Genomic DNA, 24,437 nt, shown 5'->3' with positions numbered 1-24,437 from the left:
TGGGGTCACTTGTGGGGGGTCACTACAGTTTAGGTACATCAGGAGCTCTGCAATCGCAACATAATGCCCACAGACCATTCTATCAAAGTCTGCATTCCAAAAAGGCGCTCCTTCCCTTCCGAGCTCTGCCGTGCGCCCAAACAGTGGTTTACCCCCACATATGGCGCATTAGCGTACTCGGGATAAATTGGACAACAACTATTGCAGTCCAATTTCTCCTGTTACCCTTGTGAAAATAAAATCTTGGGGGCTACAATATCTTTTTTGTGGAAAAAAAAATATTTTTTATTTTCACGACTCTGCATTCTAAACTTCTGTGAAGCACTTGGGCATTCAAAGTTCTCAACACACATCTAGATAAGTTCCTTGGGGGGTCTAGTTTCCAAAATGGGGTCACTTGTGGAGGGTTTCTACTGGTTAGGTACATCAGGGGCTCTGCAAACGCAACATAATACCCGCAGACCATTCTATCAAAGTCTGCATTCCAAAACGGCGCTCCTTCCTTCCGAGCTCTGCCGTGCGCCCAAACAGTGGTTTACCCCCACATATGGGGTACCAGCATACTCAGGACAAATTGGACAACAACTTTTGGGGTCCAATTTCTCTTGTTACCCTTGTGAAAATAAAAACTTGGGGGCTAAAAAATCTTTTTTGTGGAAAAAAAAATATTTTTTATTTTCACGGCTCTGCATTATAAACTTCTGTGAAGCACATGGGGGTTCAAAGTGCTCGCCACACATCTAGATAAGTTCCTTAAGGGGTCTAGTTTCCAAAATGGTGTCACTTGTGGGGGGTTTCTACTGTTTAGGCACATCAGAGGCTCTCCAAACGCGACATGGCAACCAATCTCAATTCCAGCCAATTCTACATTGAAAAAGTAAAACGGCGCTCCTCCACTTCCAAGCTCTGCGGTGCGCCCAAACAGTGGTTTACCCTCACATATGGGGTATCGACGTATTCAGGAGAAATCGCACAACAACTTTTGTGGTCTAATTTCTCCTGTTACCCTTGTGAAAATAAGAATTTGTGGGCGAAAAGATCATTTTTGTGTAAACAAAAGCGATTTTTTATTTTCACGGCTCTACGTTATAAACTTCTGTGAAGCACTTGGGGGTTCAAAGTGCTCACCACACATCTAGATAAGTTCCTTAAGGGGTCTAGTTTCCAAAATGGTGTCACTTGTGGGGAGTTTCCACTGTTTAGGCACATCAGGGGCTCTCTAAACGTGACATGGCGTCCGATCTCAATTCCAGCCAATTCTGCATTGAAAAAGTCAAACGGCGCTCCTTCACTTCTAAGTTCTGCGGTGCGCCCAAAAAGTGGTTTACCCCCACATATGGGGTATTGGCGTATTCAGGAGAAATTGCATAACAAAATTTATGGTTACATTTCTGTTTTTATACTTGTGAAAATAAAAAAAATGGTTCTGAATTAAGATGTTTGCAAAAAAAAGTTAAATGTTCATTTTTTCCTTCCACATTGTTTCAGTTCCTGTGAAGCACTTAAAGGGTTAATAAACTTCTTGAATGTGATTTTGAGAACCTTGAGGGGTGTAGTTTTTAGAATGGTGTCACACTTCATTATTTTCTATCATATAGACCCCTCAAAATGACTTCAAATGTGATGTGGTCCCTAAAAAAAAATGGTGTTGTAAAAATGAGAAATTGCTGGTCAACTTTTAACCCTTATAACTCCCTAACAAAAAAAAATTTTGTTTCCAAAATTGTGCTGATGTAAAGTAGACATGAGGGAAATGTTATTTATTAACTATTTTTCGTGACATATCTCTCTGATTTAAGGGCATAAAAATACAAAGTTTGAAAATTGCAAAATTTTAAAAATTTTCGCCATATTTCCGTTTTTTTCATAAATAATCGCAAGTAATATCGAAGAAATGTTACCACTAACATGAAGTACAATATGTCACGAAAAAACAATCTCAGAATCAGCGGGATCCGTTGAAGCGTTCCAGGGTTATAACCTCATAAAGTTACAGTGGTCAGAATTGCAAAAATTGGCCTGGTCATTAAGTACCAAATTGGCTCTGTCACTAAGGGGTTAATATCAATGCACTGAGGCAATTACCTATGTATTTTGAGGGCCACTCATAATCTGGTGTCTTTGTTTAAATAGTACTTTCAAGACATTGTTTGTGTGTTTTTAAAATGTTTATATTTGTTAATAAAGCTTTGTGATATTTTTATACAAAAACAAAAGCTTCCGCTGTTTCTCCGGTATTTTCATTGCCTGTATGTGGAAGTACATTGAGGTAGTTGGTGATTGTTTGAGTCACAATTATGAATCTGGAAAATGTTGTATTACGTGGCTCTGCTGTATACTACGTAACTTGGCAATATACCACGTGGCTCTGTGCTGTATACTACTTCGCTGTACAATATACTACATGGCTCTGTGCTGTATACTACGTCACTGGCCAATATACTATGTCACTGGGCAATATACTACGTGGCTGTGCTGTTGTGAATTCTGCTTTTGGGCTCCCTCCGGTGGTTGTAGATGGTAATGCAGTTGTCCCTGGGCTGCAGTCTTGGACAGGTGTATCTGCTGATTGCAATTCTGACTGGGGTATTTAGGTTTGCAGGACTCATTAGTCCTTGCCAGTTGTCAATGTTTCTTGGGAAGTGTTGGATCTCTGCCTGGCCTCTCCTGCTTAGCTGCCAATTCAGCAAAGATAAGTGTCTGTTTCTTTTTCAGTGGCACACATGCTGTGTGCTTATATTCTGTGCTATTCATTTGTTTTCTATTGTCCAGCTTAGACTGTGTCAGTGTTTTATCAGTCTGGTTGGATTCTCTGGAGTTGCAGATATACACTCCACATCTTTATTTAGGTGGTGGAGTTTTTTTTGTATTTTCTGCGGTGGATATTTTTGGAAGGATTTTAATACTGACCGCTTAGTATCCAGTCCTATCCTTTCCTATTTAGCTAGAAGTGGCCTCTTTTGCTAAATCCTGTTTTCTGCCTGCGTGTGTCTTTTCCTCTACTACTCACAGTCATTATTTGTGGGGGGCTGCCTATCCTTTGGGGTTCTGCTCAGAATCAAGATAGTATTCCTATTTTCATCTTTAGGGGTATTTAGTCCTCCGGCTGTGTCGAGGTGTCTACGTTTTGTTAGGCACACCCCACGGCTACTTCTAGTTGCGGTGATAAGATCAGGGTTTGTGGTCAGTATAGTTACCACCTACTCCAGTGAAAGTTTTCATGCTGCTCCAAGGTCACCTGATTATAACACTGCGCAATATACTACGTCACTAGGCAATATACTATGTGGCTGGGCAATATACTACGTGGCTGCGCAATATACTACGTGGCTGGGCAATATACTACGTGGTGTCATGCCGTTGCTGCCGCCGCCTCTCCCCACTGCAGCTCGCCGGGTGCGCGCGCACGTCGCATTCAGCTCTGCGCGTGCGCACATCTGATTCCTCTGTTGGCGCTCTTTCCTGTCCTCTCCGTCATCCTGGAGGACTGTAACCCGGAAGTAGCTCCCATGCTGCTATGTAAACTGCTTCCTGCTGCTTCTCTGTGCCTGATGTTCATTTGTGTTTACAAGTGCTTCTGGCCACCTGTGGTCTCTGTGCGTTCCTAGCTCTCTGACTTTGGGTCTCCTCCGCCCTCTGCAGTGCCTGCCTGTTTCCTGTGTTCCTGCCTTGTTCCTTTAGTTCCTTTTCCTCTGCGGTACCTGCCCGGCTCCTATATCTTTTCCTTGCTCCCGTCAGCCTCGGTGTCTCCATATTGTCCTGCCAGCCTCCGTGCCTCCGTAGCGTTCCCATCTTCTCCCTTGTCTCAGTAGTTCCTTTCTGTTCCCTCTTTCCCTTTGTGCCTGCTGTGTTCCCTTCTGTTCTTAGTCGACCCTCCAGCTTCCGTGGCGATAGTCCCTCACGGGCCTGCCCCTAACTCTCCCTGTATAGGGGGCGGTCCACCTGGTCAGCTCGTCCGAGAGGGGTTCGTCATCACGGTCCAGTGGGTCCACTCTCCGTTTTTCACTGTTTGAATCTACATGCTCTAATAGGACTGCACTCGGGTGACATCCGAGTGCAGCCAGATTCCTACAGCGTCACAGTAACATCAGGCCATGGACCCCGCTGGAGTCTCCGCCACTCAAAAGGAGTTACTCTTTTTGCGTGAAAACCAGACTAGGATCATGTCATTTTTAAAGAATATGGAGTCTCGCCTAGCGGCTTTACAGCCTTCTGATCCTGGTATTGCTCCGCAGTTGGTTGCCCTTCAGCCGGAGCTAGGTCAACAACGGGACACTCGGTCCCATATTTTGAATTTTATGGCCTCCATTAATGATCGGCTTCTCTCCCTCCAGAATGTGGCCTCTGTTTCCACTCCTGTCTCTGCGCCACAACCCTCACCCCGACTTGCTAGACCTCCTCGGTATGGTGGGGATTCTACAGCGTGCCGCGGCTTTCTTAATCAATGCCAGTTGCATTTTGAATTGTCTCCGCTACTTTATCCTACCGACCTAGCTAAGGTTGCTTTTATAGTATCCCATTTGGAGGGTGAGGCTTTGGCATGGGTTAATCCCCTCTGGGAGCATGATGATCCTTTGGTCTCCCAACTCAATCCGTTCCTGGATACCTTCCGTAAAGTTTTTGATGAACCTGGTCGTCTGGTCTCTACCACTGAGTCCCTCTTTAACCTTTACCAGGGTACTCTCTCAGTAGCCCAGTACGCCATCCGTTTCCGGACTCTGTCCTCAGACCTTGGGTGGAATAATGAGGCTTTGGTTGGAGCGTTTTGACGTGGTTTGTCTTCACGGATTAAGGATGAGTTGGCGGGACAGGACACTCCCACCTCTTTGGATGATCTTATCTCCTTGGCCATACGCATTGATCTGCGCTTTCAGGAGCGCACTCGTGAGCTTGCCAGAGAGAGGAGACCTCTTCGCCAGACCACTGTTGCTCGAGGGACTTCTTTTTCTCAAGCAGCCCCGGTGGCTTCTTCATCTTCTCCTAAACCCATGCAGGTCGATTGCCTTAAGTCTTCTGAGCAACGCCGCAAGGAGAGACTCGCACAAGGTCTTTGTTTTTACTGCGGCAATGCCTCTCATCTCTTACGTGCTTGTCCTCAGAAGCCGGGAAACGCATCCGCCTAGGACAGGTAAGAGAGGCCTTCCTAGGTGGTTATGATTCCTCTCCGCCTCTGGTTTTGTCTGTTATTCTACATTTAGGTTCCCGTCACTATTCTCTGGAGGCTTATGTTGATTCAGGAGCGGCTGGGAACTTTGTTCAGCTCGAGGTTGTTAACAGGCTTGGGATACCTGTTAGACCCTTGGAGACTCCTAGACAAATAGCTTCCGTCGATGGTCAGCCTTTGCGGGAGACCGTCAACTTGGTCACGGAGGAAGTCGAACTTCAGATTGGAGCTCTTCATCGTGAGAAACTGGCCTTTTATGTTTTACCTTCTTTGTCTCATTCTTTCCTTTTGGGTCTTCCATGGTTGAGAGATCACGAACCCACGCTGGACTGGCGTACTGGAGATGCTCTACGGTGGGGACAGTCTTGTCTGAACAGGTGCCTGCTTCCCGTCAAGCCTGCATCCTCCTCTCGATCTGCTTTGGAATCCATGGGAATTCCTCCAGCCTATTGCGCTTTCTCGGACGTCTTTAACAAGAAGGAAGCGGAGATTTTGCCGCCGCACCGCTCTTATGACTGCCCGATAGACCTTGTTCCTGGTTCTACTCCACCTAGGGGTCGTATTTACCCATTGTCTCCTACCGAGACTCAAGCCATGTCCGAATATATTCAAGAGAATCTGGCCAGAGGCTTCATTCGAAAGTCTTCCTCACCTGCAGGAGCTGGGTTCTTCTTCGTTAAAAAGAAGGACGGTTCTCTTCGCCCATGTATAGACTACCGGGGTCTCAACACCATCACGATCAAAAACAAGTACCCACTTCCTCTCTTACCAGAACTCTTTGACCGTCTGTGTGGAGCACGAATCTTTACCAAATTGGATCTCAGAGGAGCTTATAATTTGATCCGTATCCGTTCTGGTGACGAGTGGAAGACTGCGTTTAATACCAGAGATGGTCATTATGAATATTTGGTTATGCCATTCGGTTTATGCAATGCACCCGCAGTCTTCCAGGAGTTCGTAAATGATGTTTTTCGGGATCTACTTTACACCTGTGTTGTAGTGTACTTGGACGATATCCTTGTGTTCTCTCCAGATCTGTCTACTCACAGAAGAGATGTACGGCAAGTACTTCAGCGTTTGAGAGAGAATCGGCTGTACGCAAAACTGGAGAAATGTGTCTTCAAACAGTCATCTCTACCCTTCTTGGGTTTTATCATTTCCGACGCTGGTTTGTGTATGGATCCGGGAAAAGTTTCTGCCGTGCTCAACTGGCCGCGTCCTCTTGGAGTGAAAGCAATTCAGCGATTTCTTGGATTTGCTAACTACTATCAGCAGTTTATACCTCACTTTTCCTCTCTTTCAGCTCCAATCTCCTCCATGATTCGGAAGGGTGCCAATCCTCATCTGTGGTCGTCTGAGGCCGAAGAGGCTTTCCGGTCCATCAAGCAAGCCTTTGCCTCAGCTCCTATTCTTCATCCTCCAGTGGCCAATAAACCCTTCATCCTTGAAGTAGATGCTTCTGCAATTGGAGCTGGAGCTGTGCTCTCGCAGAAATCCTCTTCTAGTCGTCTTGTGCCCTGTGGTTTTTTCTCAAAGATCTTCTCCTCCTCAGAAAAAAATTATTCCATCGGTGATAAAGAACTTTTGGCAATCAAGTTGGCATTAGAGGAGTGGCGGTACCTCTTAGAAGGGGCTTTACATCGTTTTATAATCTACAGCGATCACAAGAATCTGGCGTATATTCGTTCTGCGCAAAGACTTAATCCTCGGCAGGCCAGGTGGGCCTTGTTTTTCGCCAGGTTTGACTTCGAACTTCATTTCTTGCCAGGAAATAAAAACTCCAAAGCCGACGCTCTGTCTAGGTCATTCCAGGTGGTGGATTTGGAGGACGAGCCTGCACACATCATTGATCCTGCCAGAATCATCACAGTTGCTCCAGTCTCTCTCACTTCGTTGCCTCCGGGTAAGACCTTTGTCGCTGAAGGGAACAGGAAACGTGTCTTACTTTGGGGTCACGCCTCCAAACTGGCTGGACATGTTGGTTTAAAAAAAAACCTTCGTTTGATCTCTCGTTTTTACTGGTGGCCAACGTTGTCTAAGGATGTCCAAAGTTTTGTCGCCTCTTGTCCTTCCTGTGCCAAGAATAAGATTCCCAGGCAACTACCTTCTAGGCTTCTACATCCTTTGCCAGTACCTTCCTCTCCGTGGCAACATTTATCTATGGATTTCATCACTGATCTGCCTCATTCTTCTGGTTCCACCGTCATCTTCGTGGTCATGGACCGTTTCTCCAAGATGGCTCATTTCATCGCTCTCCCAGGTTTACCTTCTGCTCCCGAATTGGCAAAGATTTTTGTTCACCATATTTTTCGTCTTCATGGTCTTCCTTTACATATTGTTTCTGACCGAGGTGTTCAATTCACCGCCCGCTTCTGGAGATCCCTCTGCAGATCTATGAACATTTCGCTTGATTTTTCTTCGGCATACCATCCACAGTCCAATGGCCAGGTGGAACATACTAATCAGACCTTGGTAACTTATCTCCGTCATTTTTCCAATTCTCATCAGAATGATTGGTCTGACTTACTGCCATGGGCTGAGTTTTCTTACAATAACCATCCCAGCGAAGCAACTAACAAATCTCCATTTTTTATCGTCTACGGTCAACATCCTGGTCTTCCTCTTCCGGTTCCTTCTGTCTCTACTGTACCAGCGGCTGATCTTCTGTCTAGAGAGTTCTCCAGGGTCTGGCAGGAGACCAAGTCCGCCCTTGAGTTGGCTCAAGTTAGGATGAAGAGACATGCGGACAAAAGACGTCTTGATTCTCCTATATTCCATCCTGGGGACAAGGTTTGGGTTTCTTCTAAATTTATCCGTCTCAAAATCCCTTCACATAAGCTCGGTCCTCGCTATATCGGTCCATTCGAAGTTTTGTCTCGTATTAATGACGTTTCTTACAAACTTAAGTTGCCTGCCTCTCTGCGTATTTCTAATTCTTTTCATGTGTCTCTCCTTAAACCTGTAGTTTTTAATCAGTTTCATTCTTCTAACCTTTGTTCTCCTTCCGAGGATGATGTCTTTGAAGTTAGGGACATTTTAGCCATGAAAAAACTTAGAGGGAGAACTTTGTTTTTGGTTGACTGGAAGGGTTTTGGTCCTGAGGAGAGGTCCTGGGAGCCTCGAGAGAACATTCGGGCTCCTCGTATTTTGTCCCGGTTTCTTTCTAGTCTTAAAAAGGAGGGGCGTAAAGATGGGGGTACTGTCATGCCGTTGCTGCCGCCGCCTCTCCCCACTGCAGCTCGCCGGGTGCGCGCGCGCGTCGCATTCAGCTCTGCGCGCGCGCACATCTGATTCCTCTGTTGGCGCTCTTTCCTGTCCTCTCCGTCATCCTGGAGGACTGTAACCCGGAAGTAGCTCCCATGCTGCTATGTAAACTGCTTCCTGCTGCTTCTCTGTGCCTGATGTTCATTTGTGTTTACAAGTGCTTCTGGCCACCTGTGGTCTCTGTGCGTTCCTAGCTCTCTGACTTTGGGTCTCCTCCGCCCTCTGCAGTGCCTGCCTGTTTCCTGTGTTCCTGCCTTGTTCCTTTAGTTCCTTTTCCTCTGCGGTACCTGCCCGGCTCCTATATCTTTTCCTTGCTCCCGTCAGCCTCGGTGTCTCCATATTGTCCTGCCAGCCTCCGTGCCTCCGTTGCGTTCCCATCTTCTCCCTTGTCTCAGTAGTTCCTTTCTGTTCCCTCTTTCCCTTTGTGCCTGCTGTGTTCCCTTCTGTTCTTAGTCGACCCTCCAGCTTCCGTGGCGATAGTCCCTCATGGGCCTGCCCCTAACTCTCCCTGTATAGGGGGCGGTCCACCTGGTCAGCTCGTCCGAGAGGGGTTCGTCATCACGGTCCAGTGGGGCCAATCTCTGTTTTTCACTGTTTGAATCTACATGCTCCAATAGGACTGCACTCGGGTGACATCCGAGTGCAGCCAGATTCTTACAGCATCACACGTGGCTGCGCAATATACTACATCACTAGGCAATATACTACGTAACTGGGCAATATACTACGTGGCTGGGCAATATACTACGTCACTAGGCAATATACTACGTGGCTGGCAAATATATTACGTCACTGGGAAATATACTAAATCACTGGGCAATATACTACGTGGCTGGGCAATATACTACGTGGCTGGGCAATATACTACGTCACTGGGCAATATACTACGTGGCTGGGCAATATACTACCTGGCTGGGCAATATACTACGTCGCTGTCACTGGGCAATATACTATGTGGCTGGGCAATATACTACGTGGCTGCGAAATATACTACGTCACTAGTCAATATACTACGTAACTGGGCAATATACTACGTCACTGGACAATATATTACGTGGCTGGCCAATATATTACGTGGCTGGGCAATATACTACGTGGCTGGGCAATATACTACGTGGCTGGGCAATGTACTACGTCGCTGGGCAATATACTACATGGGCTGTGCAATATACTACGTGGATATGCATATTCTAGAATACCCGATGCGTTAGAATCGGGCCACCATCTAGTAATGCTATAATCAGGGAGAGAAAGATGTTTTGCCACAGGTAGATCCATCATTCTTTTTTTTCTTATTGTATGGCGATTTGAGTTATTATTATTATTATTATTATTACTAGATGGCGGCCCGATTCTAACGCATCGGGTATTCTAGAATATGTATATAGTTTATTTATGAAGATTTCAGAATAATACAATGAATACACAGAATTTTCTGGGTAAAATATATCTATTATCATTAAATTTTATTGCTTATAGAACTTAATACAATTGAATGAAATTATGAAACAGATCACAAAAAAAAAATAAGCCATTACATGAATATCATTATCTAACTGTATTTAGATAAATCATCGAACAAAAGAAGTACATCGACACTAATATATTTGTTAACAATATCAACCCAAAATTTTTTTGTACACCACATTTTTTGTGAATACCTTTTCACTACCAATAAGCAACTTTCCTTGTAACGGGGTAGGAAGAACTTGCACCTTGACGTTGGATCTCATTTTAACTCTTGAAAATGCAACATAGACTTGTCCATGACCAAAAACAGGCTCCGGTAGATATATGCCAACACGGTGTAGAGTTTGACCTTGTGACTTGTTTATTGTCATGGCAAAAGCTGGTTTAACTGGAAACTGTCCACGCCGAAGCCTAAATGGAAGACCGGTGTCTGAAGGACATAAATCAATCAGTGGAATGAACACTTCATCTCCTTTTCCTGATCCAGTGATCACTCTTGCTTGAATGACGTTAGAATGGAGTCCAGTTACAATAAGGCGAGTTCCATTACATAGCCCATTTTTTGTATTGAGATTCCGCAGCAACATTATGATTGTTCCAACTTTCAGTTGAAGTCTGTGGGATGGCATTCCTGATGGCGTAAGACTATTTAAAAATTCAACTGGATAATGCTCTCTTTCATCTTCATTATCTACATCCACTGAATCATCACTTTTGTACACCTTATACTCTCCAGGCATTCTATCCATCACACGGGAATTTAGAAGAGCCACGTCATCGTTCTTAGGACAGAGAATTGCATTAGAAGAGGCCCTCTCAACACTACTTTGGTCGTTCACATCAATTTCAATGCATTGCCCAAAAACATCACTTACGATGCAGTCAGTGCACAGCATGTCTTCTGGTATTTCAATAATGTCTTCTCCAAGGTTGTATTCGTTGCTAAGTTCACCGTTACCAAGTTTAAGAAGCCAGTTGCTATACTCTGGGTCAGAAGATCGCATGTTGTTAATTAGTTGGAGCTTATTAAACTGTTTCCAAAGGTCAGCCATTTTTAAGCTGGACTCGATAACATCTGTTCTAGTTCCATTTGGTATGAATGGAAGGCATTGCCTAAAATCTCCGCCAATGACAAAAACTTTACCCCCAAATGGAATTTCAATTTTTTCAGCAACATTTGTAGTCTTTACTTCACGCAGAAGTCTGTCAATTAAGCTCAAAGTGTATTTGGGTGCCATGGTGCACTCGTCAAGTATGAAGAGTTTTGCGTTCTTTAACAGTCTTCTTGCAAATGTGTCTTGTTTTATTCTGGAAACAGAGATTTTGTTGACTGGAACTGGTATCCCAAAGAGTGAATGGATAGTGCAACCTCCTCGTAAAAGGTTTGCTGCAATACCTGTTGTAGCTGATGGCAATACGACTTTTCCCAACCCTCTAACGTGATGCATTAAAACTTCATAGAGGTATGGTTTACCGCTCCCTCCTGGACCGTCAAAAAAGAAACATTTTGGCCTTGCATCTGCTTGGTTTTCTATAGCGCTCTGTTGTGAAAGGCAATTCCGTATCACAATGGACATGGAGGTCAGAGCACATACAGTGATCTGACAATAACCCAAAATAATAGAACGAGCTCTGAGACGTGGGAACTCTGCAGACCGCAATCCCTGATCCTCTCCAAACACAACTAGAGGCAGCCGTGGATTGCGCCTAACGCTACCTATGCAACTCGGCACAGCCTGAGAAACTAACTAGCCTGAAGATAGAAAAAATAAGCCTACCTTGCCTCAGAGAAATACCCCAAAGGAAAAGGCAGCCCCCCACATATAATGACTGTGAGTAAGATGAAAAGACAAACGTAGGGATGAAATAGATTCAGCAAAGTGAGGCCCGATATTCTAGACAGAACGAGGATAGGAAAGATAACTTTGCGGTCTACACAAAACCCTAAAGAAAACCACGCAAAGGGGCAAAAAGACCCTCCGTACCGAACTAACGGCACGGAGATACACCCTTTGCGTCCCAGAGCTTCCAGCAAAACAAATAGACAAGCTGGACAGAAAAAATAGCAACAAATAGCAAAGAAGCACTTAGCTATGCAGAGCAGCAGGCCACAGGAATGAGCCAGAGAAACACAAGTCCAACACTGGAACATTGACAGGAAGCATGAATCAAAGCATTAGGTGGGGTTAAGTAGAGAAGCACCTAACGACCTTACCAGATCACCTGAGGGAGGAAACTCAGAAGCAGCAGTACCAGTTTCCTCCACAAACGGAAGCTCCCAGAGAGAATCAGCCGAAGTACCACTTGTGACCACAGGAGGGAGCTCTGCCACAGAATTCACAACAGTACCCCCCCTTGAGGAGGGGTCACCGAACCCTCACCAGAGCCCCCAGGCCGACCAGGATGAGCCACATGAAAGGCACGAACAAGATCGGGAGCATGGACATCAGAGGCAAAAACCCAGGAATTATCCTCCTGAGCATAACCCTTCCATTTAACCAGATACTGGAGTTTCCGTCTTGAAACACGAGAATCCAAAATCTTCTCCACAATATACTCCAATTCCCCCTCCACCAAAACCGGGGCAGGAGGGTCAACAGATGGAACCATAGGTGCCACGTATCTCCGCAACAATGACCTATGGAAGACGTTATGTATGAAAAAAGAATCTGGGAGGGTCAGACGAAAAGACACAGGATTAATAACCTCAGAAATCCTATAAGGACCAATGAAACGAGGTTTAAACTTCGGAGAGGAAACCTTCATAGGAATATGACGAGAAGATAACCAAACCAGATCCCCAACACGAAGTCGGGGACCCACACGGCGTCTGCGATTAGCGAAACATTGAGCCTTCTCCTGGGACAAGGTCAAATTGTCCACTACATGAGTCCAAATCTGCTGCAACCTGTCCACCACAGTATCCACACCAGGACAGTCCGAAGACTCAATCTGTCCTGAAGAGAAACGAGGATGGAACCCAGAATTGCAGAAAAATGGCGAAACCAAGGTAGCCGAGCTGGCCCGATTATTAAGGGCGAACTCAGCCAAAGGCAAAAAGGACACCCAGTCATCCTGATCGGCAGAAACAAAGCATCTCAGATAGGTTTCCAAGGTCTGATTGGTTCGTTCGGTCTGGCCATTAGTCTGAGCATGAAAAGCCGAGGAAAAAGACAAGTCAATGCCCATCCTACCACAAAAGGCTCGCCAAAACCTCGAAACAAACTGGGAACCTCTGTCAGAAACGATATTCTCTGGAATGCCATGCAAACGAACCACATGCTGGAAGAACAATGGCACCAAATCAGAGGAGGAAGGCAACTTGGACAAGGGTACCAGATGGACCATCTTAGAAAAGCGATCACAGACCACCCAAATGACTGACATCTTTTGAGAGACGGGAAGATCTGAAATAAAATCCATAGAGATATGTGTCCAAGGTCTCTTCGGGACCGGCAAGGGCAAAAGCAACCCACTGGCACGAGAACAGCAGGGCTTAGCCCGAGCACAAATCCCACAGGACTGCACAAAAGAACGCACATCCCGCGACAGAGACGGCCACCAAAAGGATCTAGCCACTAACTCTCTGGTACCAAGGATTCCAGGATGACCAGCCAACACCGAACAATGAACCTCAGAGATCACTTTATTTGTCCACCTATCCGGGACAAACAGTTTCTCCGCTGGACAACGATCAAGTTTATTAGCCTGAAATTTTTGCAGCACCCGCCGCAAATCAGGGGAGATGGCAGACACAATTACTCCTTCCTTGAGGATACCCGCCGGCTCAGATAAACCCGGAGAGTCGGGCACAAAACTCCTAGACAGAGCATCCGCCTTCACATTTTTAGAGCCCGGAAGGTACGAAATCACAAAGTCAAAACGGGCGAAAAACAGCGACCAACGAGCCTGTCTAGGATTCAAACGCTTAGCAGACTCGAGATAAGTCAGGTTCTTATGATCAGTCAATACCACCACGCGATGCTTAGCTCCTTCAAGCCAATGACGCCACTCCTCGAATGCCCACTTCATGGCCAGCAACTCTCGGTTGCCCACATCATAATTCCGCTCAGTAGGCGAAAACTTCCTGGAAAAAAAAGCGCATGGTTTCATCACTGAACAATCAGAACCTCTCTGCGACAAAACAGCCCCTGCTCCAATCTCAGAAGCATCAACCTCGACCTGGTACGGAAGAGAAACATCAGGTTGACACAACACAGGGGCAGAAGAAAAACGACGCTTCAACTCTTGAAATGCTTCCACAGCAGCAGAAGACCAATTGACCAAATCAGCACCCTTCTTGGTCAAATCGGTCAATGGTTTGGCAATACTAGAAAAATTGCAGATGAAGCGACGATAAAAATTAGCAAAGCCCAGGAACTTTTGCAGACTTTTCAGAGATGTCGGCTGAGTCCAATCATGGATGGCTTGGACCTTAACAGGATCCATCTCGATAGTAGAAGGGGAAAAGATGAACCCCAAAAATGAAACCTTCTGCACACCAAAGAGACACTTTGATCCCTTCACAAACAAAGAGTTAGCACGCAGGACCTGAAAAACCGTTCTGACCTGTTTCACATGAGACTCCCAATCATCCGAGAAGATCAAAATGTCATCCAAGTACACAATCAGGAATTTATCCAGGTACTCTCGGAAGATGTCATGCATAAAGGACTGAAACACTGATGGAGCATTGGCAAGTCCGAATGGCATCACTAGATACCCAAAGTGACCCTCGGGCGTATTAAATGCAGTTTTCCATTCATCGCCTCGCCTGATTCGCACCAGATTATACGCACCACGAAGATCAATCTTGGTGAACCAACTAGCCCCCTTAATCCGAGCAAACAAATCAGATAACAAAGGCAAGGGGTACTGAAATTTAACAGTGATCTTATTAAGAAGGCGATAATCTATACAAGGTCTCAGCGAACCATCCTTTTTGGCTACAAAAAAGAACCCTGCTCCTAATGGCGACGATGACGGGCGAATATGCCCCTTCTCCAGGGATTCCTTCACATAACTGCGCATAGCGGTGTGCTCAGGCACGGATAAATTAAACAGTCGACCTTTTGGGAATTTACCACCAGGAATCAAATTGATAGCACAATCACAATCTCTATGCGGAGGTAGGGCATCGGACTTGGGCTCATCAAATACATCCCGGTAATCAGACAAGAACTCTGGAACCTCAGAAGGGGTGGATGACGAAATTGACAAAATTGGAACATCACCATGTACCCCCTGACAACCCCAGCTGGACACTGACATGGATTTCCAATCCAATACTGGATTATGGGCTTGTAGCCATGGCAACCCCAACACGACCACATCATGCAGATTATGCAACACCAGAAAGCGAATATCCTCCTGATGTGCAGGAGCCATGCACATGGTCAGCTGGGTCCAGTATTGAGGCTTATTCTTGGCCAAAGGCGTAGCATCAATACCTCTCAATGGAATAGGACACTGCAAGGGCTCCAAGAAAAACCCACAACGCTTAGCATATTCCAAGTCCATCAAATTCAGAGCAGCGCCTGAATCCACAAACGCCATGACAGAATATGATGACAAAGAACAGATCAAGGTAACGGACAGAAGAAATTTCGACTGTACCGTACCAATGGTGGCAGACCTAGCGAACCGCTTAGTGCGCTTAGGACAATCAGAGATAGCATGAGTGGAATCACCACAGTAGAAACACAGCCCATTCAGACGTCTGTGTTCTTGCCGTTCAACTCTGGTCAAAGTCCTATCGCACTGCATAGGCTCAGGTTTAAGCTCAGGTAATACCGCCAAATGGTGCACAGATTTACGCTCACGCAAGCGTCGACCGATCTGAATAGCCAAAGACATAGACTCATTCAAACCAGCAGGCATAGGAAATCCCACCATGACATCCTTAAGGGCTTCAGAGAGACCCTTTCTGAACATAGCTGCCAGCGCAGATTCATTCCATTGAGTGAGCACTGACCATTTTCTAAATTTCTGGCAATATACCTCTATCTCATCCTGACCCTGACAAAGAGCCAGCAAATTCTTTTCTGCCTGATCCACTGAATTAGACTCATCGTACAGCAATCCGAGCGCCAGGAAAAACGCATTGATATTACTCAATGCAGGATCTCCTGGCGCAAGAGAAAATGCCCAGTCCTGAGGGTCGCCGCGCAAAAAAGAAATAATAATCAAAACCTGTTGAACTGGATCACCAGAGGAACGAGGTTTCAAGGCCAGAAATAACTTACAATTATTTTTGAAACTCAGAAACTTAGTTCTATCTCCAAAAAACAAATCAGGAATAGGAATTCTTGGTTCTAACATAGATTTCTGATCAATAGTGTCTTGAATCTTTTGTACTCTTGCCGAGAGCTGATCCACAAATGAAGACAGACTTCTAATGTCCATCGCTACACCTGTGTACTGAACCACCCAAATGTCTAGGGGAAAAAAAAGACAAAACACAAAGCCAAGAAAAAAAAATGGTCTCAGAACTTCTTTTTTCCCTCTATTGAGAATCATTAGTACTTTTGGCTTCCTGTACTGTTGTGAAAGGCAATTCCGTATCACAATGGACATGGAGGTCAGAGCACATACAGTGATCTGACAATAACCCAAAATAATAGAACGAGCTCTGAGACGTGGGAACTCTGCAGACCGCAATCCCTGATCCTCTCCAAACACAACTAGAGGCAGCCGTGGATTGCGCCTAACGCTACCTATGCAACTCGGCACAGCCTGAGAAACTAACTAGCCTGAAGATAGAAAAAATAAGCCTCACTTGCCTCAGAGAAATACCCCAAAGGAAAAGGCAGCCCCCCACATATAATGACTGTGAGTAAGATGAAAAGACAAACGTAGGGATGAAATAGATTCAGCAAAGTGAGGCCCGATATTCTAGACAGAACGAGGATAGGAAAGATAACTTTGCGGTCTACACAAAACCCTAAAGAAAACCACGCAAAGGGGCAAAAAGACCCTCCGTACCGAACTAACGGCACGGAGGTACACCCTTTGCGTCCCAGAGCTTCCAGCAAAACAAATAGACAAGCTGGACAGAAAAAATAGCAACAAATAGCAAAGAAGCACTTAGCTACGCAGAGCAGCAGGCCACAGGAATGATCCAGAGAAACACAAGTCCAACACTGGAACATTGACAGGAAGCATGAATCAAAGATTAGGTGGGGATAAGTAGAGAAGCACCTAACGACCTCACCAGATCACCTGAGGGAGGAAACTCAGAAGCAGCAGTACCAGTTTCCTCCACAAACGGAAGCTCCCAGAGAGAATCAGCCGAAGTACCACTTGTGACCACAGGAGGGAGCTCTGCCACAGAATTCACAACAGCGCTCACAATAGTGTCATATGCAATCTGTTTTTGTTCATTTAAGGAGTTTCTTTTCTCTGTTGCCAACAATAATTCATAAGCTTCATCATACTCTGGAACTTGTGGAACTTGAATTGCAGGCTGTGACAAATTAAAGTCTGAAAACGTTTTTCCATGCAGTAGTAAGACATTTTGGACATCTTGCATGGCATAAGATTCGCAATTTTGACAATTTCCACTTCTGTTGTGAAAATGTAAGCAGTGATCCTCGATTAGATCTTCTTTAAAATTTGCCCAAAGTTGAGCCGGATTTGTAGGTGGTCCAAATACACAGACGTAGGCAAACAAATCACGAAGTTGCTTAGGCATATGTAGGGTAACTGCGTCTTCTAAAGTAAGTCTCCACACAGTATCATCTAATAGAAGTCCTAAAGCCAAAGCTGCAGCTTTAAATGTATCCTGCAATACTCCGTTAACTGTTTTCAAATCGTCATAACTTGTAGCTACTTTGACATGCAGTAGTAACAGCCGAAGGCAATATCTTTCTTGATCCTTAACACTAACAGTATACATGTGTCCACTTATTCTGCTAACTCCTCGTTGTCTTGGATTCCAAGTTTTATTCCAAACATAATGCTCTGGAATCTCTCGGTACAAATACTACCTTGCGTTTTCGTCAAGTTGGTTCAGCAAAAACCATTCCATTAATGTTGACGTTGTGCTTAAAGTTTTTGAGACATCTTTGACTTCAGCATCTTCAAAGAAATAAAGCTGCTGTTGATTTGGTAAATGAATAGCTAAACGTATAATGGCATGGGACTGTGAATGCATTGGAAAGGCAAATATCCTCCAAGCAGCTTCTGGAGCACTAACGTATCTTGAGTCAACAAAAGTTGTTGATTCATCATGAATGACTGTTTTTTGTTGTATTTCGATGTTAGCTTTGTCATGCCCCTTGTAGATGTACTTGAAAAGATATTTTACACTTTTTATTGAAGCACAGATTTCTACGTTGATGTGACAGTTGTAGCGTTTTGATAAGTACGGGTTGTATGGGACTATCCATGAGTTATTTATAATTTTTTTGTTGCAAACGATGTTATCAATGTGTTGTCGCCGATAGGATGGGTAGTCATCCAAGTCTTTAATAGTGTGCTGTTTCAACTCCTTTGGAAATCCTTTTGTACACTTTCCGTTTTCCATGCATGGACTTTTTGGATTTGCTACACCACATGGGCCATGAACCATATGAGAAACTACAATATTATACAGTTCAGGATACTTTTCTTGGTTAGGAATTTCAGCCCACACTACGTGGTCAATTTCTTCCTCCGTACGAAACTTGGAATCTGCGTCTAAGATAATTAGTATATGCGCATGTGAGAGACCTCGTTTCTGAAACTCTATGACATGTACCATTGCTACAACTGTTCCAAAAAGCCCATTTTTGATGTCTTTTAAAAGGTTGCTGAGTTTCAGTTGAAATACGCGTGCGACTAAGTCCGGTCTGTGTTCAACTTTTTGCCAGGGTTCAAGATTTTCGGTAATTTCTGGCAATTTAGGATTACAGGTCATTGTCACAAAAATGTCAGGTCTTCCATACTTTGTTACTATTGCCATTGCATCTTGATAACGCTGTTGCATATTACGGGGGCTACCTTCAAACGACGACCGGAGAATTACTGTTTTTCCAATTGGAATTCCTTTTTAAATTGATTGTTTTTGCAAATGTTCTTGAAGAACGCAGTAGTCTTCAACTTTAAGTTGTTTTTGGTTCCTTCTTATAAAATTTAGACGAATAGCTTCAATTTTAACATATGCGTCAACTAAGTACTGTTGTGTCAGTTTCCCACCGTTTAAAATAGGATTGAAGTAATTTCGGACAGACAGAAGAAAACTGTAGTATTGCAGCTGTGTAATTCTTCTTGAAGTTCCTTGCTGGTTTAGGTTTTCATGCCACCCTTGATCACCTCTTGGAAAGAATAGCGGATACAGAAGAGCATCAAGGTTGCTGTGCAAAATGCTAATTCGTTGTGTCTTAAGGTACTGTCACACTAGACGATATCGCTAGCGATCCGTGACGTTGCAGCGTCCTCGCTAGCGATATCGTCCAGTGTGACACGCAGCAGCGATCAGGCCCCTGCTGGGAGATCGCTGGTCGGGGAAGAAAGTCCAGAACTTTATTTCGTCGCTGGACTCCCCGTAGACATCGCTGAATCGGCGTGTGTGACACCGATTCAGCGATGTCTTTGCTGGTAACCAGGGTAAACATCGGGTAACTAAGCGCAGGGCCGCGCTTAGTAACCCGATGTTTACCCTGGTTACCATCCTAAAAGTAAAAAAACAAACACTACATACTTACCTACAGCCGTCTGTCCTCCAGCGCTGTGCTCGCACTGCTCTGCACTCCTCCTGCTCTGGCTGTGAGCGTCGGTCAGCCGGAAAGCAGAGCGGTGACGTCACCGCTCTGCTTTCTGGCTGCCCGGCGCTCACAGCCAGACCAGAGAAGCAGAGCGCCGAGGACAGACAGCAGAAGGTAAGTATGTAGCGTTTGTTTTTTTACTTTTTAGGATGGTAACCAGGGTAAACATCGGGTTACTAAGCGCGGCCTTGCGCTTAGTTACCCGATGTTTACCCTGGTTACTGGGGACCTCGGGATCGTTGGTCGCTGGAGAGCTGTCTGTATGACAGCTCTCCAGCGACCAAACAGCGACGCTGCAGCGATCCGGATCGTTGTCGGTATCGCTGCAGCGTCGCTATGTGTGACGGTACCTTTAGGAACCAAAGGATTGTTTTGGTCTGGCTTAAGATGGACTAATATATCCCTTTGAAAAGGAGGCTCTCCATCATCGTTTTGAAAAACAACTGCGACCTCACTTACACGTGGTTTGTTGTAAAGTCGGGGATCCTGTTTACGTTTTTTGTTTAATGGCCATGACAATACGCGGCATTTCAGTACCATTTTGAATAGCCCTCTGATCCTCTTCAGCTTCGACGTCTTTTAGCATACGATATGCAGCAGCAAATGGGCTTATTTTTTGTAAATGTTCCACAATTTGGTTCATCAGTTCAGCATCACACTTTTCATTTTCTTTAAGGTTCATCCTTTGTTCTGTAGCCTCATTTGTATCAATGATGTATAATTGTGCAAATTTTGGTGGTTGTCCTATTTCTGGGTGAAGTGTTCCAGTGCGGTGGTAGATCTGGCCGTGAATTTTAAAACAATATGGCCCGAATCCAGGGGGCGGTGCAATGTTGGCACCAAATGAAGCAAACGCATGAGAACTGTTGATGCTTCTGATATTTTCCATAAAATTTCTACTGTGTTGATGCGTTCCGTTCATCAACTGCTCAAACAGATCTGAGTAGGGTTGAGCGACTTTTAGTTTTTTAGGGTCGAGTCGGGTTTCACGAAACCCGACTATCTCAAAAGTCGAGTCGAGTGAAATCGGCCGATTATCGCGAAAAGTCAGGGATCGACCGAAACACGAAACCCAATGCAAGTCAATGGGGAAGCATAGTCGGCAGTGAGTGGAGGCCAGGAAAACACGTACAGTGCCCATTTTAATGGCAAAAACATCCATTCTTGTTACTGAAGCTTGTCAATCTTAATTTACCTTATAATAATAGTAAGGCATTGGAAATTGGGGGTCATTTAGCTAAAGTTGTGGGGGGTAGGGCTGGTTCAAGTATTTAGTGGGCCCAGGAAATCTGGACCACCTCACGGCAGTGGAGAAGGGAGAGGTAAGTATTTAAACTTTGCAAGTGCTGTGATCCTGAGCAAGCAGGGGGGGCCCACTCGTTGGCATTGGCACTGGCACAGGGCCCCTCAAAGTACGGCGGTGTGTTTGCATGGCGGGGGCACCTCCTACCGGCAGCGTCACTTTTTGCGTACTATGAGGGGCCCTGTGCCAGTGACGTCGCCAACGATTATTCCCCCCCACGTGATGAAGGAACCCACACTTTCATCTGCACCTTCCTCTTTGTCTCCGTGCAAGGTGGTATGGTATGCGGGAAGGGGAACCTGACTTTCAGCAGGGTCACATTCTTGCTGTGTAGCGTGCACGGGGAATATAGCATTCTGGGTCAATGTACCAGCAGACTCATCTATCACTGGCTGGGCAATGAGCAGGATGAGGAGGAAACACAGATATAGGCCCAAAGAATAAAGTGGGCTAAATGCAGTTCAAAATAAATTGGTAACAGGACTAACCAGGGGGCATTGCTTTGTTCAGTGGAGTACAACTGTAATGAGAGGCTGACACAGTGAGTAGGCCCAAATCAGTAAGTCGGCTAAATGCAGTTGAAAATTGGTAACAGAAGTAAACAGGCGGCACTGGCTTGTTCAGTGTAGGAGAACATCAAGGAGCGGCAGACACCGTTGGTAGGGCCAACAAAACAAGTAGGCCAAATGCAGTGTTATATTAAAAACAATTTAACGAGAGCCTGAAGATAGAAGCTAAGGAAAGGCAACCTGGAGAACACCTTGGAGCGGAAGACACCGTTTGTAGAACCCAGACCCAACTTGTAGGCCTAATGCAGTGTTGTTTCAACAACTACCGTATATACTCGAGTATAAGCCGACCCGAGTATAAGCCGACCCCCCTAATTTTGCCACAAAAAACTGGGAAAACTTATTGACTCGAGTATAAGCCTAGGGTGAAAATGCAGCATTTACCAGTGAATTTCAAAAATAAAAATAGATCATTATTTCCCCATATCCCCATAGCTGTGCCATATAGTGCTCTGCACCGTTCATAGTTCCCTATAGCTGTGCCCCATATAGTGCTCTGCACCGTTCATTATTTCCCTATAGCTGTGCCCCATACAGTGCTCTGCACCGTTCATAATTCCCTATAGCTGTGCCCCATACAGTGCTCTGCACCGTTCATTATTTCCCTATAGCTGTGCCTCATACAGTGCTCTGCACCGTTCATTATTTCCCTATAGCTGTGCCCCATATAGTGCTCTGCACCGTTCATTATTTCCCTATAGCTGTGCCCCATATAGTGCTCTGCACCGTTCATGATTGTCCCATAGCTGTGCCCCATACAGTGCTCTGCACCGTTCATAGTTCCCTATAGCTGTGCCCCATATAGTGCTCTGCACCGTTCATTATTTCCCTATAGCTGTGCCCCATACAGTGCTCTGCACCGTTCATAATTCCCTATAGCTGTGCCCCATACAGTGCTCTGCACCGTTCATTATTTCCCTATAGCTGTGCCTCATACAGTGCTCTGCACCGTTCATTATTTCCCTATAGCTGTGCCCCATATAGTGCTCTGCACCGTTCATTATTTCCCTATAGCTGTGCCCCATATAGTGCTCTGCACCGTTCATTATTTCCCTATAGCTGTGCCCCATATAGTGCTCTGCACCGTTCATTATTTCCCTATAGCTGTGCCCCATATAGTGCTCTGCACCGTTCATTATTTCCCTATAGCTGTGCCCCATACAGTGCTCTGCACCGTTCATTATTTCCCTGTAGCTGTGCCCCATATAGTGCTCTGCACCGTTCATTATTTCCCTATAGCTGTGCCCCATATAGTGCTCTGCACCGTTCATTATTTCCCCATAGCTGTGCCCCATATAGTGCTCTGCACCGTTCATTATTTCCCTATAGCTGTGCCCCATATAGTGCTCTGCACCGTTCATTATTTCCCTATAGCTGTGCCCCATATAGTGCTCTGCACCGTTCATTATTTCCCCATAGCTGTGCCCCATATAGTGCTCTGCACCGTTCATTATTTCCCTATAGCTGTGCCCCATATAGTGCTCTGCACCGTTCATTATTTCCCTATAGCTGTGCCCCATATAGTGCTCTGCACCGTTCATTATTTCCCTATAGCTGTGCCCCATATAGTGCTCTGCACCGTTCATTATTTCCATGTAGCTGTGCCATATAGTGCTCTGCACCGTTCATTATTTCCCTATAGCTGTGCCCCATATAGTGCTCTGCACAGTTCATTATTTCCCTATAGCTGTGCCCCATACAGTGCTCTGCACCGTTCATAATTCCCCATAGAAAGCTCTGCCATTGCCGCTGCTGCTGCAGTAAAAAAAAAAAAAAAAAGCCATACTCACCTCTCTTGCTTGCAGCTCCCAGCGTCTGGTCCCGGCGTCTCTGCGCACTGACTGATCAGGCCGCGCACACTATATGCGTCATCGCGCCCTCTGACCTGAACAGTCAGAGCGCAGACGCCGGGAAGATGGAGCGGCACCCGGCGGCTGGAACGCGGACAGGTGAATATTACATACTTACCTGGTCCCGACTGTTGTGAATTCTGTTGTCGGGCTCCCTCCTGTGGTCATGAATGGTACTTCGGCTGGTTCTGTCCATGGACTTCCTCTGGTGGGTGTTTCTGAGTTTCACAGGTGACGAGGTTAATTCGTTAGCTGCTGCTCTATTTAACTCCACTTAGATCTTTGCTCCAGGCCACCTGTCAATGTTCCAGTATTGGTCTAGTTCACTCCTGGATCGTTCTTGTGACCTGTCTTCCCATCAGAAGCTAAGTTCCAGCTTGTATTTCTTTGGTTTGCTATTTTTCTGTCCAGCTTGCTATTTAATTTGTTGTCTTGCTTGCTGGAAGCTCTGGGACGCAGAGGGAGCGCCTCCGCACCGTGAGTCGGTGCGGAGGGTCTTTTTGCGCCCTCTGCGTGGTCTTTTTATAGGTTTTTGTGCTGACCGCAAAGTAACCTTTCCTATCCTCGGTCTGTTCAGTAAGTCAGGCCTCACTTTGCTAAATCTATTTCATCTCTGTGTTTGTATTTTCATCTTTACTCACAGTCATTATATGTGGAGGGCTGCCTTTTCCTTTGGGGAATTTCTCTGAGGCAAGGTAGGCTTTATTTTTCTATCTTCAGGGCTAGCTAGTTTCTTAGGCTGTGCCGAGTTGCATAGGGAGCGTTAGGCGCAATCCACAGCTATTTCTAGTGTGTTTGATAGGTTTAGGGATTGCGGTCAGCAGAGTTCCCACGTCCCAGAGCTTGTCCTTTATTATCAGTAACTATCAGGTCAGTCCGTGTGCTCTTAACCACCAGGTCCATTATTGTCCTGACCACCAGGTCATAACAGTACAGGTGGCCCAAAGTACTAATGCATCTCAATAGAGGGATAAGAGAAGTTCTGAGACCATTTTTTTTTCTTTGCAGTGTGTTTTGTCTCTATTTTCCCCTTTACCTCTGGGTGGTTCAGGACACTGGTGTAAACATGGA

Source organism: Ranitomeya imitator, chromosome 2 (genome assembly GCF_032444005.1).
Source record: "Ranitomeya imitator isolate aRanImi1 chromosome 2, aRanImi1.pri, whole genome shotgun sequence".
NCBI lineage: Eukaryota > Metazoa > Chordata > Amphibia > Anura > Dendrobatidae > Ranitomeya > Ranitomeya imitator.
This window is presented reverse-complemented; position numbering follows the sequence as displayed.